We start from the raw sequence: 16,229 nt of genomic DNA on the forward strand, positions 1-16,229 counted from the left end.
ATGTCGGCAAGTTTGCCAACATATATCTGTACGCGTTATTCATCTATCCAAACAAAGATTTCACTTGTTATCGGTTAAATATTTTCACACGTCCATACAGCTACTGTTTTATTTATATAGATAAGTGGGCAGGCACAGTGAACAGAAAGCATAAGGAGGGGAATTTCGCACTTTATGGTTATCAAAGTTTTCCTTTCAGTTATTTCAGTATTATTAGTGATGCGTCTTGCACAATTCCGACAGATTGACTTAAACCTTTCTTTGCAAACCACGATATCCGTTACTGTTTCCTGTTGTTCAGTGTTACATGAACAGTAGTGTTAGAGTTTATCGGTTAAATATTTACACACATACACATACATGCATACACCTACTGGTTTATTTATATAGATAGGTTATTGCAGTATTATTAGAGATGTGTCTTACACACCTACCTGACAGACTGACTTAACCCTTTCTTTTTTAACTATGATATTCGTTACTGTTAATTTCAGTGTTATATGAGCAGTAGTATAAGAGTTTATCGGTTAAATATTTACACACAGATACACACATACATACATCTACTGTTTTATTTATATAGACAATATAACTTTTAATGTATATCTAAGTGCAACATATGATATGGTTTTTAAAATCAGAACAGTTTTTTTTTGTTTTTGTTTTTATAGATGCAGATATGTTCTTCAAGGACAGAGAGGAATGTTTTATGTGCAGAAAAACCCACATATTTGCTTTTATTTATGACAATCTAATTTTTATTGTCTTACTGCAACATATGGCAGCATCAAGTTAGAACCTGATGAAGTGCAGAAAGATTTCTTTTGACACATTTTTGTTTTTCAATCGGTTGTTGCAGTAATAGAGAGAGCAGGTGATATTAATCATTTCACTTCACTTTTGGAAGACATATTGGATATTTTAAGAGCAGGTTTGCAGATGGCAAACATTTTAATCAGAAAAAAACAAACAAAAAAACATATCTTCACCTGGAAGTGATGCATAACTTTTCAAATTTAAAATCATCTTCGCAAACGCATGTCAAGTTTTAAAGAAGACGAAGAGTTGTAGGACACAATTTTAATAATGGAAAAATAGAATTTAGAAATTAAAAGTGTTTTTTTTTGTTTTTTTTTTATTTCATTTTAGGCTTGTTTATTTCATAACATTCCTATCTTCCTCTTTTCATTTTCTTTCTTTATTTTTATTTTCTTTGTATTCGCTTATTTTTTTGTTTTTTACTCTTTTCTTTTTGTTTCGCTTTTTTCTTTTCTCTTTTATTTCCTTTTGCTTTCTTTCCCTTCTTTTTTTCTATTTGTGTTTCTTTTTCGCCCTTTCTGTCTTCCCACCTTTTCTGTCTTCCTCCCCTTTTTGTCTCCCCTCCCCCTGTTTCTTTTCTCCCGCTTCTGTTTTTTCCTCCTTTCTTTCTTTCTATTTCCCCCTTTGTTTCTGTTTCACCATTTTTTTCTGTTTCCTCTTTTTCTTCTCGTTTTCACCTTTTTTCCTGTTTTTCCCCTTCTTTCTTTCTACCCCTTTCTTTCTGTTTTCCCTTTCTTTTTCACACTTCTCTAATTTTTCCACATTCTCTCCTTGTTGTCTCTCTTCTTTTTCTCAGAAGCCTTAATCGTTATTAAAAAAAAAAAAGCTCAAGAAATTATTGTTTCTGATTATAATTTGGCTTTTTCCTCTGTTCTTTTTTATTGCAGGTAAGACATTTTCAAGCAAAACCAGTCAAAAATCTGTCAACCCTAAACGTAAGTATATTTATGTCATCCTATGTACAAGCTGCAGACCAATAAGCATGTAGCTTAAGACAGTATTGCCTCCCCTCAAATACCCCAATGAGGAGAGGAGTCTTTTTGTTGCTGGAAAAATATGTACAGCTGTTTTCAATAGTAACATGGTTATTTCATTTTATTTTATTATTTATTTATTTTATTATTTTATTTTTATTTTTTATTTATTTATTTTGCAACAATAACGTTACCGCACACGTGTTTTAATTTGTCCCATACTTAAATTCTGTTGAACTTTGGGCCTTTCAAAAATTACAAAAGTTAAATGTGAAAATTTTCTATCGTTCCAAACACCTCACGCCTGGGGATATTCTCTATCTCTACAAATCTGATATCATATTTGGGATGGTGAATCGCTGTCTCATTTGCAGGTTCTTAATAACGTGCAAAAACGTATCTGTAATTTAATCGGTCCCACCCTTTCTTAGTTTCTGCAACCTTTCCCTTACAGACGTGATGGTGCTAGTCTCAGTCTTTTCTATAAATACTATTACGGCATGTGTTCTTTAGAATTGTCTGATTTATTCGTTGCTTCTTTTGTTCCAGCTCGTTTGACTCGTTGGTCTAGTGGTCTCCATCAATTCTCAGTTTTGATACCTCATTGTAATACAGCTTCCTATTCAAATAGCTTCTTTCCAATAACTGCAGGCTTGTGGAACTATCTTCCTATTAATTGTTTTCCGCTACCTTTAACCTTGGTCTTTTCAAGACTAAGGCATCAATAGGCATCTCCTGTCTTTGCATTAATCATCTTTTGCTCTTGTTAGCTCCTTACATCAAGTGGCTACACGCCCTGTCTTGAACGAGTTCCATAAAAATATTATTTAAATAAAGTAAAGTAAAGTTTATTCTGGAAAATCGTTTGCATTGCGTTCGTATATAGAAAAGCTGTGACCGTTTCCATTCGAGTTCTCTTTGAGGATAAGACACAGACTATCATTCTTTCTTTAGTTATCTATAAATATAAAAGCGAAAATGTATGTATGTATGTATGTATGTGTGTTCGCTTTTTCTGTATGTCTACAAAAGCTTTTTTTCAGAGAAGCGGTCGGTCGCTTCACAACTTTTTAAAACTTTTTATATCACATATAAATCGTAATATCTCACAGTTAACAACGAAGCTCGCCTGTCTATTTCATTTGCTCGATTTCGGGAAGATAAATATTCAACAGTTGTCGCTCGCCACATGTGGGTTAGTCTTTTTTCTATAACATCTTGGGAAAATAAAAATCTCGCAGTCAAACTTGACCTCATTAACTCATTAAAACGGGCACCTGCCAAATCCAAGTAATTAAATAAATTGAAACGTGTTTCCGTTAGCATCTCGTGGTGGGGCAATGGGTTAACGTCGCACTTTTTTTTTTTCACACTTACAACTTTGCCTCAAGGGTTCAGGTTCGATCCTCATACTTACTTTTTTTTAACCCCCCCCCCCTGGAGTGTCCACACACCTCCAAACACTTGGGCAACGCCGGGTACCCCTCGCTAGTCACTACATAAATAATACACTAAGACAAATTCATGATTGTACGTATGTTATCACCCACTTTTTTTTTCTTAAGAGAATAAGATTGCCCAATCACCAAAGGTGCAAAAAAAAATTATTTCATCTAATGACACTTGTGCTAAACGTGAAACTTATAATACATTTTTTTAGCTTTAGGCTAGCATCAAAGTGTAATTTCTCTTCTATTTAAAAATGGTACAATAATATTGTGGGGTCTAAGTTACACCTAGTGTTCATATGGATTGAAATGTCTAACACCGCCCACAAGACTCTAATAAGAATATATATTCGGAAACTACATCAACCAGAGTTCTTAGATAATCATGTTTCAGTTTCAACAAAGGTGTTATAATAATGAGGTCAGGTCTCCATTTGCGTCGAGCGTCCATAAAATGGAATTCTTTTAAAGCATAACAGCAATATGCAGACAGTGTTAAATAATAAATGTCAGATTGTCTGATAGGGAGTACATCAATGAGTGTTTATCTTGACAAGGATCGAACTAAGTGCACTTTAAAGTGACACAAAGACTGTTCTCATCTTGGATGTTATTTTCACAACATATCAACCACTTCTTCAGGTGCGTCTTGTTAAACTCAGAAATTTTTACAGAATTTCAAACTCTTCATTTAATCCAGAAGAAAGATTGTTCTGACACAAATTTTGGAAAATAAACAAGTTCCAGCGAAACAAACAGGAAGAGCTGTTGTGTAAGGTTAGATTAGGTCAAATTAAAGTAAAAACAAAGTGACATCAGCTACATAATATATGACGTCACGGATATCGTGGTTGACAAAAAAAAAATACGGTTTCAGTCAGTTTGTCAGAATATAGGAATTGTGTGAGACAAATTTTCAATAATACTGTAATAACTGAAAGGAAAACTTTGATAATCACCAAGAGCGAAATTCCTCTTCCTATGCTTTCTGTTCATTGTGCCTGTCGACATATCCATATAAATAAAACAGTATATGTATGTACATGCGTGTGAAAGTATAAACTCTTCAACAGCCTGCCACATAACATTGAAATTAACAGGAAATAATTATCATAGACCAAGGATGGTTTATAACGAGTAAAATCTTTGTTTGGATGGATGAATAACATGTACAAAAATATGTCAGCAAGCTGAAATGCAAAATGTCTATTTCAACTTTCTGAGATATTTCTGTTACTTTTGTGCATACGCAAATTTATTCACAGCTTGAAGTGATTAATTTTAAATCTTTGTTATCTATCTGTCAATAACTCGAGTGTAAGGGAACGTGGGTGGTGTGCTAAATGTTTTGGTTTCGATTCTAGCTGATGGCATCCAAGTCATTTGTTTTTTAACTTTTAAAATCAGTATTATATATTAGGTACAATATAATATTCAATAGAGAATTGGCTCTGTAATTATAAATACGAAATCTGCATGAATTAAAATATATTTAGTCATATTATATGACTGGACAAGACCGGGTGCCTTCCCTGTTAGTCCTTAATAGGATAGTCAATTATTTAGTTTAGAGAAAACTATTTCTTTCCTAAATTCTATATAAAAACAATTTTTTTTTTTTTTGGAAATTTAAAACGTTACAAGATGAAGGATGCAACTGTGGAATTTCCACAGATCCTGCTAGTCTATACATAAAAATATCACTTTTCTTGACAACTTGTTAGGACGACCAAAAATAAAGCATAAAGGAATGCGAGTTCAGAACATAATGAAAGAGTTTAGTATCCCCATCTGTCATCAATTGAAATGAATGGCTCTCGTCTTGGGGAGGCCTCATGTTTTGACAAGCTTCTGGGCTTGACCTTTACTCTTCATCTTAAATGGAACACATACATTAAATCTGTTGCCAAGGCCGCTGGGAAAATGATGGGATCCTTCTACCGATCCAGTAGATAGCTCACTGCCGATGCAATTCTCTATCTATATAAGAGCGAGGTACGTCCTAGGATGGAGTACTGTTGCCACATCTGGGCAGGAACTGCGAGAAAGGACTTATCCTGCCTTGATAGAGTTCAAAATAGACTTTGTAGCCTCGTAGGGGATGCCCTTTTCTCTTCCCTGCAAACTCTTTCTCACAGAGGAGATGTTGCAAGTTTGTCTCTGCTTTATCGTTATTTTCATGGCAAGTGCTCGGCTGAGCTCCAATCTATGGTCCCCCCCCCCCGCTCGCCAAACTTTCACAAGAAACACCCGTCTAGCAGAAAACACTATCACTAATTTCCCCCACTCTTTATGTGTGCCTAAACCTAAACGTAGATTCCATGAGCAAAGCTTCTTTCTTAGAACTGCACGCCTATGGAATTGTCTTCCATTTTTCTGCTTTTGAGCTGACTACGATATGGTTGTCTTCAAGTCGAACATAAACAAGTTTTGGATGAGGCGTTCCATATAACGTTAACGAATTTACCGAATTTCCATTACTAACGATTACTATATTGTCCAATTTCTACTGTACACTCTTTAACCCTTATCCTCGAGTGGCCTCTTGGCCTTGATAAGTGGTGATGCCTTTGTAAAAAAAAAAAAAAGAAGTTGAGTAACCATGCTTGTTTTCATTTTGCCTGTGACAGCATAAGCAGAGCATAGAAAAGAGGTTATTAGCGACTTTTGTGCAACATATCTTGGGGTATTTATTATTGAACAATGATAAAACAAAGACTGTGCAACACTCGTTTCTGAAACTTTGTGGACAAGTCAGGCATAGCTTCCAGTTCATTTTTTATCAAGTAAACAAATGAAACCTAGCTAGTGAGGTTTGAGGACGTGTTGATATGAAAAATAAATGATATGACAATGTAACGATGGATGTTTAATGTGAATCCTAAAGAAAAGCTTAGATCTGATGAGCTCAGAGGGAAATGAGATTTCGAGAGTATAAGGAGATGCGTGTTAGATAGGAAACTTCAATCGTATGGACACGTTTAAAGAATGGATTTGAGTTCTTGGGTTATTATATGTAAAACGGTTAAGGTATTATTATATGTAAAAGGTTAAGGTATTATTATATGTAAAACGGTTAAGGTATTATTATATGTAAAAGGTTAAGGTATTATTATATGTAAAACGGTTAAGGTATTATTATATGTAAAACGGTTAAGGTATTATTATATGTAAAAGGTTAAGGTATTATTATATGTAAAACGGTTAAGGTATTATTATATGTAAAACGGTTAAGGTATTATTATATGTAAAAGGTTAAGGTATTATTATATGTAAAACGGTTAAGGTATTATTATATGTAAAACGGTTAAGGTATTATTATATGTAAAAGGTTAAGGTATTATTATATGTAAAACGGTTAAGGTATTATTATATGTAAAACGGTTAAGGTATTATTATATGTAAAAGGTTAAGGTATTATTATATGTAAAACGGTTAAGGTATTATTATATGTGAAACGGTTAAGGTATTATTATATGTAAAACAGTTAAGGTATTATTATATGTAAAACGGTTAAGGTAGCAAGTTAAGTTCACAAGGGAAGGTTAACAAAAACATTGGGATGAAGTGATAAGAATGAACTTGAAAGAAGGATAAAAAAACACCTGGCCAGAGATAGATTAGTTTGAAATCAATTTATAAAAGCAGTCAAATAAATGGTAGCACGTAAAACATGTTAAACTGAATATGACGATAGAAAAAGTGGACTTAGGGTTTACTTCCGATAGCTTCGTAATTCTTGCTTCCCTTATTTTGTCCTCACATTCTATGAGTGATATCACTGACAAAGGGGGAAGAATTGCTGCTTTCTTGATCAAAATCTATCCATTTCACACTAGATTTTAACCTTGAAGTAGTAATGTTTTGTTTTTTAGTTCTTTCTTTACATCAAGTGGCTTTAAGTCTTGTCTGAAGCAATTCCCCCCCCCCCAAAAAAAATAAATAAGAGGTGGATTGCAGAAAGTATTGTGAATTTTATTAACGATTCCATGGATGGCATTTTTAGCAAGGTTAGTCTGTATTTCGTTATCACAGTGTCGGGTATCTCTACTAGTTTTTTTTTTCTTTTTTTTTTTTTAAACGTATATTTTCGGCATATGACCCCTGAAGATATCAACAAGCCAGACAGATTAGTATAGTTATAGAAGGATTTTGTCGTTTGCTTGATTGTGTGCGAAGTATGTGAGGGATTTGTTTAAGGGCTATGGCAATGCAGTACATGGAAACGGCTTATGTAGTAAAATCAGTAACAATGACAATATTGAAGAAATTTCAATAATTTTCAAGTACAAATATTTATTTCCTAACATGTCGCATAAGATGGTAATTTCCTAAAAATTTGAAGAATATACCTTTTCTTCAGAGTAGGGTCGACAATGTAAACAGCTCTTGAATGTGGCTGCATTTGGCACCGGAAGTTAAATGTTGGATGCTAGTCTCACAATCAAACAGGCCCCCCGCCCCGTATTTGTTAGCTCAGTTTCCGAAATATAGGTTGTGAATTTGATAAGTCTTAGGTGCTGTCTAAAATTATCATAATTTAGTTTATTTATTTATTTACATAAAATAAAAAGTAAATTTTTGACATGTTGCTCTTGAAAATGTTGATAAGCCAGAGAGATTACTGCAGTTATATTTTGCTGTTTGTATTTGAGTTTGCATATATGTGTCTGTATGTGGTGGTGCGTGCCGGAGGAAGGGGGTATCTCTCGGTCTGCTTGGAATAACAAAATCCTGGAATTGGTTCTGCATAGTGATCATTGGTAAAATAAAAGTTCCAAGCTTGTCATGACAGAATGTGAGTGTTTGATGCCGCAGGAGGAAGACTAAATATGTCAACAGATCTGTGCGTGTGTGTATAAAGAGTGACCGAGTTCATTTAGACCCCCACCAGTGCGAGGTATCATAATTTTATGGTTGAACAAGTAACTTTTTTTAATGTCTGCCTCATGGTGTGAATAAAATAACCATAAACACACACACACACACACACACACACACACACACACACACACACACACACACACACACATTTATTTTTTCATCTGCGATTTAACGTTTCAGCTGTTTGTATGTATAAACGGTACAAAACTAACCCTAAGCCATGAGATCAGTAATAAAATTTACAATCCTTTTTGCAATCCAATTATATTTGGTACAAATAAACTTGTATCTGAATTATATTGATATTAGTGTTGGGACGATTTATTGGAATCTGAATCGGTAAACGTAAAAATAAGAACTTTTGAGGGTATCAGAATCGGAAAAAAATTGTGCCTATTTTCCAATGCCAAAAACGATTCCTTTAATTATCTTTATTTGATTTTGTTTAAAGCAAAATCTTTCACTGCTGGTAGTAACGATAAAATAATAATTAATCTTAATTGGTTTTCAGTAAAACTAAAATCAGTAGATCAGTCTATTAAATCCAAAGTAGCTGAGCAGCGGCTTGGTTCCCACCAGTTTTGGCAAATAGAAAACAGGATCATGAACAGAAGCGTGTGTTCTATCTCAACCATCATCAATAGACCTGAGGTTATCCCGTCAGAATTGGACAAAGCCAACGTCTTTGCCAAGAACTTTACAACTAATTCTACCCTATGCGACCAAGGCCATAACCCCCCCCCCATATTTCCTCCTATAATAGACAACACGCTATGTAACACAAATATCTGTGCGTGATTTCGACAAGCTAATCAAGAACCTTGATTCCAGTAAAGCAACTCGCCCTGACAGCATTTTAATTATAGTGTTGAAAAAACTTTAACCAGAACTTGCTCCAATACTCACAAAACTGAATTATTTCCCAACACCTTGGAAAATCTCATCAATATGCGCTGTATTTAAGAATTCAGGTGATCGATCATCTCCCTCTCAGTACAGACCAATATGTCTCCTGTTAGTCATGAGTAAGTTACTGGAGTCCATATTAAATAAGTAGTCAACCACCTCAACATAAATAACCTCCTTAGTGACATGCAATATGGTTTTCGTTCTGTTAGCAGATGTGCTAACGGTTTTATCTCATAGGATTAGTGAATCGCTTGACAAAGGCTTCCTCTCTAGGGCAATTGCTCTTGACATATCAAAAACTTTTGATAGGGTATGGCATAAAGGTCAACTTCACATGATTTCCAGCTATGGTATGGCTGGAAATGTCTTCTCAATTACAAAGTCATTTCTCTCTGATAGGCTCATAAGAGTAGTGGTTGATGGGCAGAAATCAGAAGCTCACAGTATTAATGCTGGAGTCCCTCAGGGGTCCATCCTGGGCCCAACTCTCTTCCTGATCTACATCAATGATCTCCCAAGACATATACTTTGATCATTCATTGACATCTATGACCCTACCATCTATGGCAATACATCAAAGGCTGTAAATGACCAAGTTCTCTCTGATTCTCTCTCCTTGTATCTTGAGCGCATGGTACAATGGGGAAAGGAGTGGCTGATTACTTTTGATGCATCTAAGACCAAGCTCCTATCTTTACATGATCAATACTCTGATCCCCATCTGACATCAATTGAAATGGAGGGCTCTCGTCTTGGAGAAGCTTCATGTTTTGACAAGCTTGTGGGCTTGACCTTTATTCCTGACCTGAAATGCAACATGTGAATCAAATCTGTTGCCAAAGTTGCTGAAAGAATAGTGGAATCTTTCTGCCGCTCCAGCTTATCTTGCCTTGACAGAGTGCAAAATAGACTTTGTAATTTAGTGAGGGATGCCCTTTTCTCTTCCCTGCAATCTCTTTCCCACAGAAGAGACATTGCGAGCCTGTCTTTGTTTTATCGTTATTTTCCAGGCAAGTGCTCGTCTGAGCTCCAATCTCTGGAACCCTCTCGCCAATCTTTTTCTAAAACCACCCGTCTAGCTGAAACCACTGTCAATAACTTTCCCCACTCTTTAACTCTGCCTAAATCAAAATGCAGATTCCATGAACAATGCTTCTTTCTTAGAACTGCATGCCTGTGGAATGGAACTCTCTTCCGTTTGCCTGCTTTCCCAGCTGACTACAACTTGGTTGTCTTCAAGTCCAACATAAACAAATTCTTGATTAATTGACCCGTTAAGTAATCCAATCTACCAAATTTCCATTATTATTAACTACTACGATATTATCCCATTGATTACTGCACAGTCAATAACCCTTATCCTTGAGTGACCTCAGGGCCTTGATAAGTGGTGACTTCTGTGTAAAAAAAAAAAAAAAAAGAAAGAAAAAAATCAACCCACCACACAAGTATGTTTTTACATTTGAGAAAATATATGCATATTTAACATGTGTCTTTACGGTAAAAATATATGCATATTTAACATGTGTCTTTACGGTAATCGGAGTTGGGGATAACAACTTTATAGTTAACTATTTAGAGATTTATAAAGTATCAGAATCAGTAATTGTATTGCAATCTGAAAAATTATTGGTATCGTGCCATCTCTAATTGTTATATAGTCATCCACAGACATTGGTTGGCTGTATCACAGCTCCTCAGAGCCACTAGACTAACAACAACGTCAACCTACACTGGTAAATTACATTCCAAACGACCTTCCTGGTAATATTTGCTGATGATACGACGCTCTATAACATGCATGAGGAAAGAACAGATGTACACAAATCTAACACAAAATCCTTAGAAAATGACCTTCAAACCATAGTGGAATGGGGCCCGAAAATAAATGGTAACATTTAATGCTAGTAAGACTAAGCTGCTTTCCTTTAACAACTACAAGATGCCTCTCCAATCACCAATATCCATGACCAATGACAGTCTATCTGAGAATTCTTTCTTCAAACTCCTCTGCCTAACATTCACAGGCAAAATGAATTGGAACAAATAGATTGAGGACATTGCAAAGGATTCTGCAAAGAAGGCGGATTCCCTTTATCGAACTAGAAAACTACTCACACCCCACAATATCCTGTACCTCTAAAAGGCCACCATTCGCCCATGCATGGAGTATTGTTATCACATCTGAGCTTGTGCATCTACCACTAGTCTCTCCCTCTTTGATAGGGCCCAAAAAAGGCTTTCCAATCTAATAGGTCCCACTTTGTCAGCTAAGCTCCAACCCCTGCCCCATCGCCGCAATGTTGCATCTCTGTGTCTATTTTATGAATATTTCAGTGAAATATGCTCCAATAAACTCGTTGCACTTGTGCCCCCTCGACATACATATCCCCGACAAACCCGTTTAGCTACAAAATCTCACCCCTTTACTGTTGAGGTCCCTAAATGGCAGAAAGCTTTCTATTCTAATAGTTTCTTCTATCGAACAGCTAGACTTTGGAATTCCCTTCCTGCTACCTAATTCCCTGACTGTACTGATATGCACAAGTTTAAATGTAATGTAAACCAACATCTTGTTAATCTTTCCTAGGTATTGTCTCAAATAGTAGCCCCTTACGTCCAAGTGGCGATAGCTGTGTTAGGGGCGAGTAAAAATAAATAAATAAAAAACCACAGGAAAGAATCGGTCCACAATCATAATTTTTGTAATTTTTTCTCTATTGGACTTGGTCTGTAGCTTACCAGTATATAAATTCTGAATATGGAAACATAGCTCCATTGAGCTTGTTATTTGCCACAGTTTGGGTTATATTACAAGGAATATATACTTCAAATATATATATTTATATATTTTTTAGATACACTAAAGAATGTCTGTGTGTGTGTGTGCGTGTGAGGAACGGGCTTTACAAAACTACTGTCAATTTATGGTCGAACGTGCATCTGTCTTATCAAAGAACCTACTGTTGATTTTATATGTCAGGCTCTTCTGTTTGTGCGGTGATAAAACTTCTTGAATGCATTTGCGATATTAACTTTGGTCAAAATCTGACTATTCCTCCTTTAATCGGAGTTTTTGATTATGGATTTTTAGTATTTATTGGAGACAGTATGATACAAAACACTCCTAGATATATGAAATACATTTCTGTGAAAAAAAAAAAAAAAAAAATCGTCCGAGCCGTTTGGGAGTGCATAGGAAACAAACATACACAGCGTTTTATATAAAAGTTAAGATAGAGAAACTGGGTCACATCTTTGGAAACATTATTTCGTAAATTTAATTTGAAAATTTTGAAAACCGAATGTTAAATAATTTTTTAATTAAATGATTAAAATCATGTTTCACTTTTTTGCTGTTATTTTGGTTTTGTTGGTGGCTTTAATTTGAGGGATCGACCGTTCGTGGAAAAAGAAAAAAATACACGTCTTATGTTCTTGTTCCTATTTACTTGTCCCCGCCCCCACCCACGAGGACAGAGTTAGATACGAGATCGTTTTTTTTTTGTTTTGTTTTTGTTTTTTTTTTTAATGTGGGGAAAATCCAACTCTCCAAATAGGGGCACTCTGGATAGGATGTTGTTGGCGACTGTTGCAAATTCTTAAATCGATGTGTGTTGCGTAGTTAACGCGAATTTGGAGTAGAGAAGCTTAGTCACACTCCTCGGGTTAATACTACCAACAAAACGAAGAGCGTGGGGGGGGGGGACAAGTTTTCTAGGAATAGTTTGTATTGACACCGAAAGTCTCAGAAAATATATTTTTAATCATTTGATAAAAAATTAGATAACACTAGCAAAGATACCCGTGATTCACATGGGATTTTACTGTACACTCAAACACTACTTTATATATAGAGATTATTCGGTTTCTCTGAATTTTCAAATTTAATTTTATTATGATCTTTAGGCACCTCTTGCTTTTATGCACAAAAACAGTTTTACTCTTATTTTTTTTATACGGTAATAGGTTTAATAAGAAAAGATAAGAAAATTCATTAGCAATATATGGTAAATATTGTTCCACGTTCTTAAAAATAGAAATGTTGTTTTCATTCAATTTTAATCGATTTTATATGTATTTCCAAATTCTATTTATATGGGGGGGGGAGGGTCTTTCTTAGTTACTTATACTCCCACTCTCCCCATGAACACCGGGGAAAATTGAATAAGAGTCAGTTTTCAATATTCACCAGTAGTAAACCATTTTTCAAGGCGAGCGTTTTCTTTTTTTTTTTTTTTTTTTTTTAAATATTCTTAGACTTATTTAAGTGCATATCGTCTTTGCTAGCAGATTAACTGCTCTTAAACTCACGTTTTAATCTTTGCTATGAGGTGTAGTTTACGAATCCTTACCGCCAATATTATGCCAATGTAAGTCTCAAATCCTTTGTTGCTAGTGTTGTAACAGTGTAAGTTTCATATTTTTTGTCACCAATGTTGTAGCCTTTCAGGCTAGTAAGACTTAAAACAGACACTAGTATAGTTTTTAAAAAAAGTATATTAGCTAACGTATAGCACAGCAGTACACTTCATGATTCTAGGGCCATAACTGTCATAAACTGTAGCACATATTTACTTACTTCCCACCGCAAGATGTAACACAAGGTCAGGAAGTGGGCAAAGTAAAACCAGTGCTCCTGAAGGAGGAGCACTCAAGCCTATTAAAACTTGTCTGGCCAACCCGGTCGGTATTACCCGGTAGATGCACCTCGAGCAGTAAGCAATAAATTTACCCCACCCAAAAGACAAGAGGCAAGACTTTGAAAAGTGGACCTCCTAGAACTTCCTAGAATGAATGCTTCAATCTGCCAGATAAAAAGCCACTGAAATAACCCAGTTTCTACCAACAGGATCGCTACAGGTATTTACTACATAAGTATTGCAGATAGATGTGACACAAGATTAGAAAATTCCAGCCAGTGGCCCCAAATGAGCAGCACTTTGGCCTTTTAAAAATTGCTTAAACACTATAGCATTGGCTGGTAGAAACGCCCCCGAACAGTAAGCAAAAGTGTACTCCATTCAAAAGATGGGAGGTAAGGCATGGGAGGGTATACATCCTAGGACTACCCAGAATGAATGCCTCATTCTATCAGATAAAAGGCCACCAAAATGGCCCAGTTTCTGCCGGATGGATTGTCGAAGTTGGAACCTCGACTGGCAAACCCTCACAAGTCCATTCGGAAACCAAATGAATGGCACGAATCGCTACCCAATAACCTGTTAGATGTATAAACTATATTTATAGTCCTTTGACAAGTTCATTATTCCAGAAATAGATATATCAGCTTACCCCATAATAATCTTAAATATCAGTTAAAAATAATGAAATTCCATCTTACGATAAAAACAAAGATGGTCATTAATTTATAGAAGGGGGTTCGTAACGGAGAGCGCAACAAAAATCTGACAGCATTTAATATAAGTACATATATATATATATAATTAACCTAAATATTCCATTTTCTTTTCTTTTTTCAATTTTCTCATTTTGTTCTAACTGGGGATGGAACAAATTATGGACATTCATCCGCTATCTAACACATTCCAACCTAGATATCTTTTTTTAAAATTTAATCTTCCCTTTAAGTGCAAGAGTTTGTATCTCTTTTGCACTTGGATTGCCAGGTATATTTATCAGCTATTTATTTTTTGAAATTCTTTTTCATCAAACAGACCAAAAAAACTGTCCTTGTAAATTAATGTTTACCATTTTGAATGTTCCTCAAATAATTTATATTAGCTATTTTAAACCTGATAAATCGATTTGTATATTATTTTACCAGTAAATCATATGGTAAATTTAGTTTTTTGCAGTCTTGCCAATTATATATTGGGACCCTACGCCTGTATGTAGAGATTATGTTAACTAGTATGAATTTTGACAAAGGTTACATTAAGTACATGTTATGATGGCCTGGCAGCAAAACTGAAATAGACCCAGTGCAGCCATCAAATGAAGTTATAGGGGAGTCAAAGGTCAGTACTCTAAACAAAATTAACAGAATGTGTTGAGTTGTTGTATGGAAACTGTGCCACGTAGTTCAACACAGTTTCGAGCAGTTTGTGTCAGGGAAGCTGAGAGACAAGATGTACCAGAAAATATAGGGATTTAAGAGAATACTTCTTCAAGACCTCTACATTCATCGACGAATTTTTAAGGCTAAATTAGAAAATTAAACAAGGAATTAATTTTATTAATACTTTTATCAGGAGTTAAATCGGCCTTTCACCTTTTGAATGTACTTCTCTCCCCAATAAAACCTTAAACAAGTCTTGTATTTCCGAACCTGAGTTAATTGTCTGAGTTAAACAGCCACTGGACGATGCAGCAATACTGATCAACGGTCATACACATGGTAGGCGAGACCAAAGAATGAAAACCGCGCATGTATGTAAAAACAAAAGAAGCTTATTTGTTTTGCATTTCTTGATTGCTCATCAACAATAACCCGTGTGTGTGTGTGTGTGTGTGTGTGTGTGTGTGTGTGTGTGTGTGTGTGAATAGAAAATTACTTAAGATGAAGTTGTATATCTATGAGAAGAAATGTTTCATTTAAAAGAGCGGCATTCTGAACAGCAAAACATGTAGAATGAAACTGTTAACGTAATCACGTGTGCTACTCTAACCTCCGTTTTCATCAGATTATCAAATGTTGTTTCTTTTTGATCTGTGATGTTATATGATTTAGTAGGATTCAAACATTCTTCTTCATCATCTGAGCTCACTAGATTCTTTCCTACCCAATCCTTTTTAACATTCTTGCTTTATTTACTCCTTACCTTCACTACCCTCTGAATCTCTCTTGCTTTTGCTCATTTAACTCCCTAGTTTTCTTTTGCCTTCCTCTTTTTCTTGTCTTCTCCCCTCTCTCTTGCCTTCCTCTCTCCCCTGTCTTCCTCTCTCCCCTCCCTTCCCCTCTTTCTCTTGCCTTCCTCTCTCCCCTGTCTTCCTCTCTCCCCTCCCTTCCTCTCTCTCTTGCCTTCCTCTCTCCCCTGTCTTCCTCTCCCCTCCCTTCCTCTCTCTCTTGCCTTCTTCTCTCTTTTACCTTTCTCTCTTCCATGCTTTTCTCTCTACACGCCTCTGTCTCTCTCCCTACACACCTCTCTCTCTCTCTCTCTCTCTCTCTCTCTCTCTCTCTCTCTGTACCTCTCTCTATATACGCCTCTGTCTGTCTGTCTCTCTCTCTCTC

At 35.6% G+C, this 16,229-nt stretch overlaps 1 protein-coding gene across 2 annotated transcripts in view; it reads left to right on the forward strand.

Annotated features, from left to right (window-relative positions):
• Positions 1-16,229, forward strand: part of LOC145303664 (uncharacterized) — a 1,499,272-nt gene that overhangs the window by 748,446 nt on the left and 734,597 nt on the right. The window lies entirely within an intron of this gene.

This window comes from Euprymna scolopes, chromosome 19 (assembly GCF_053919585.1).
Source record: "Euprymna scolopes isolate OS-2025 chromosome 19, ASM5391958v1, whole genome shotgun sequence".
In the NCBI taxonomy this organism is placed as follows: Eukaryota; Metazoa; Mollusca; class Cephalopoda; order Sepiida; family Sepiolidae; genus Euprymna; species Euprymna scolopes.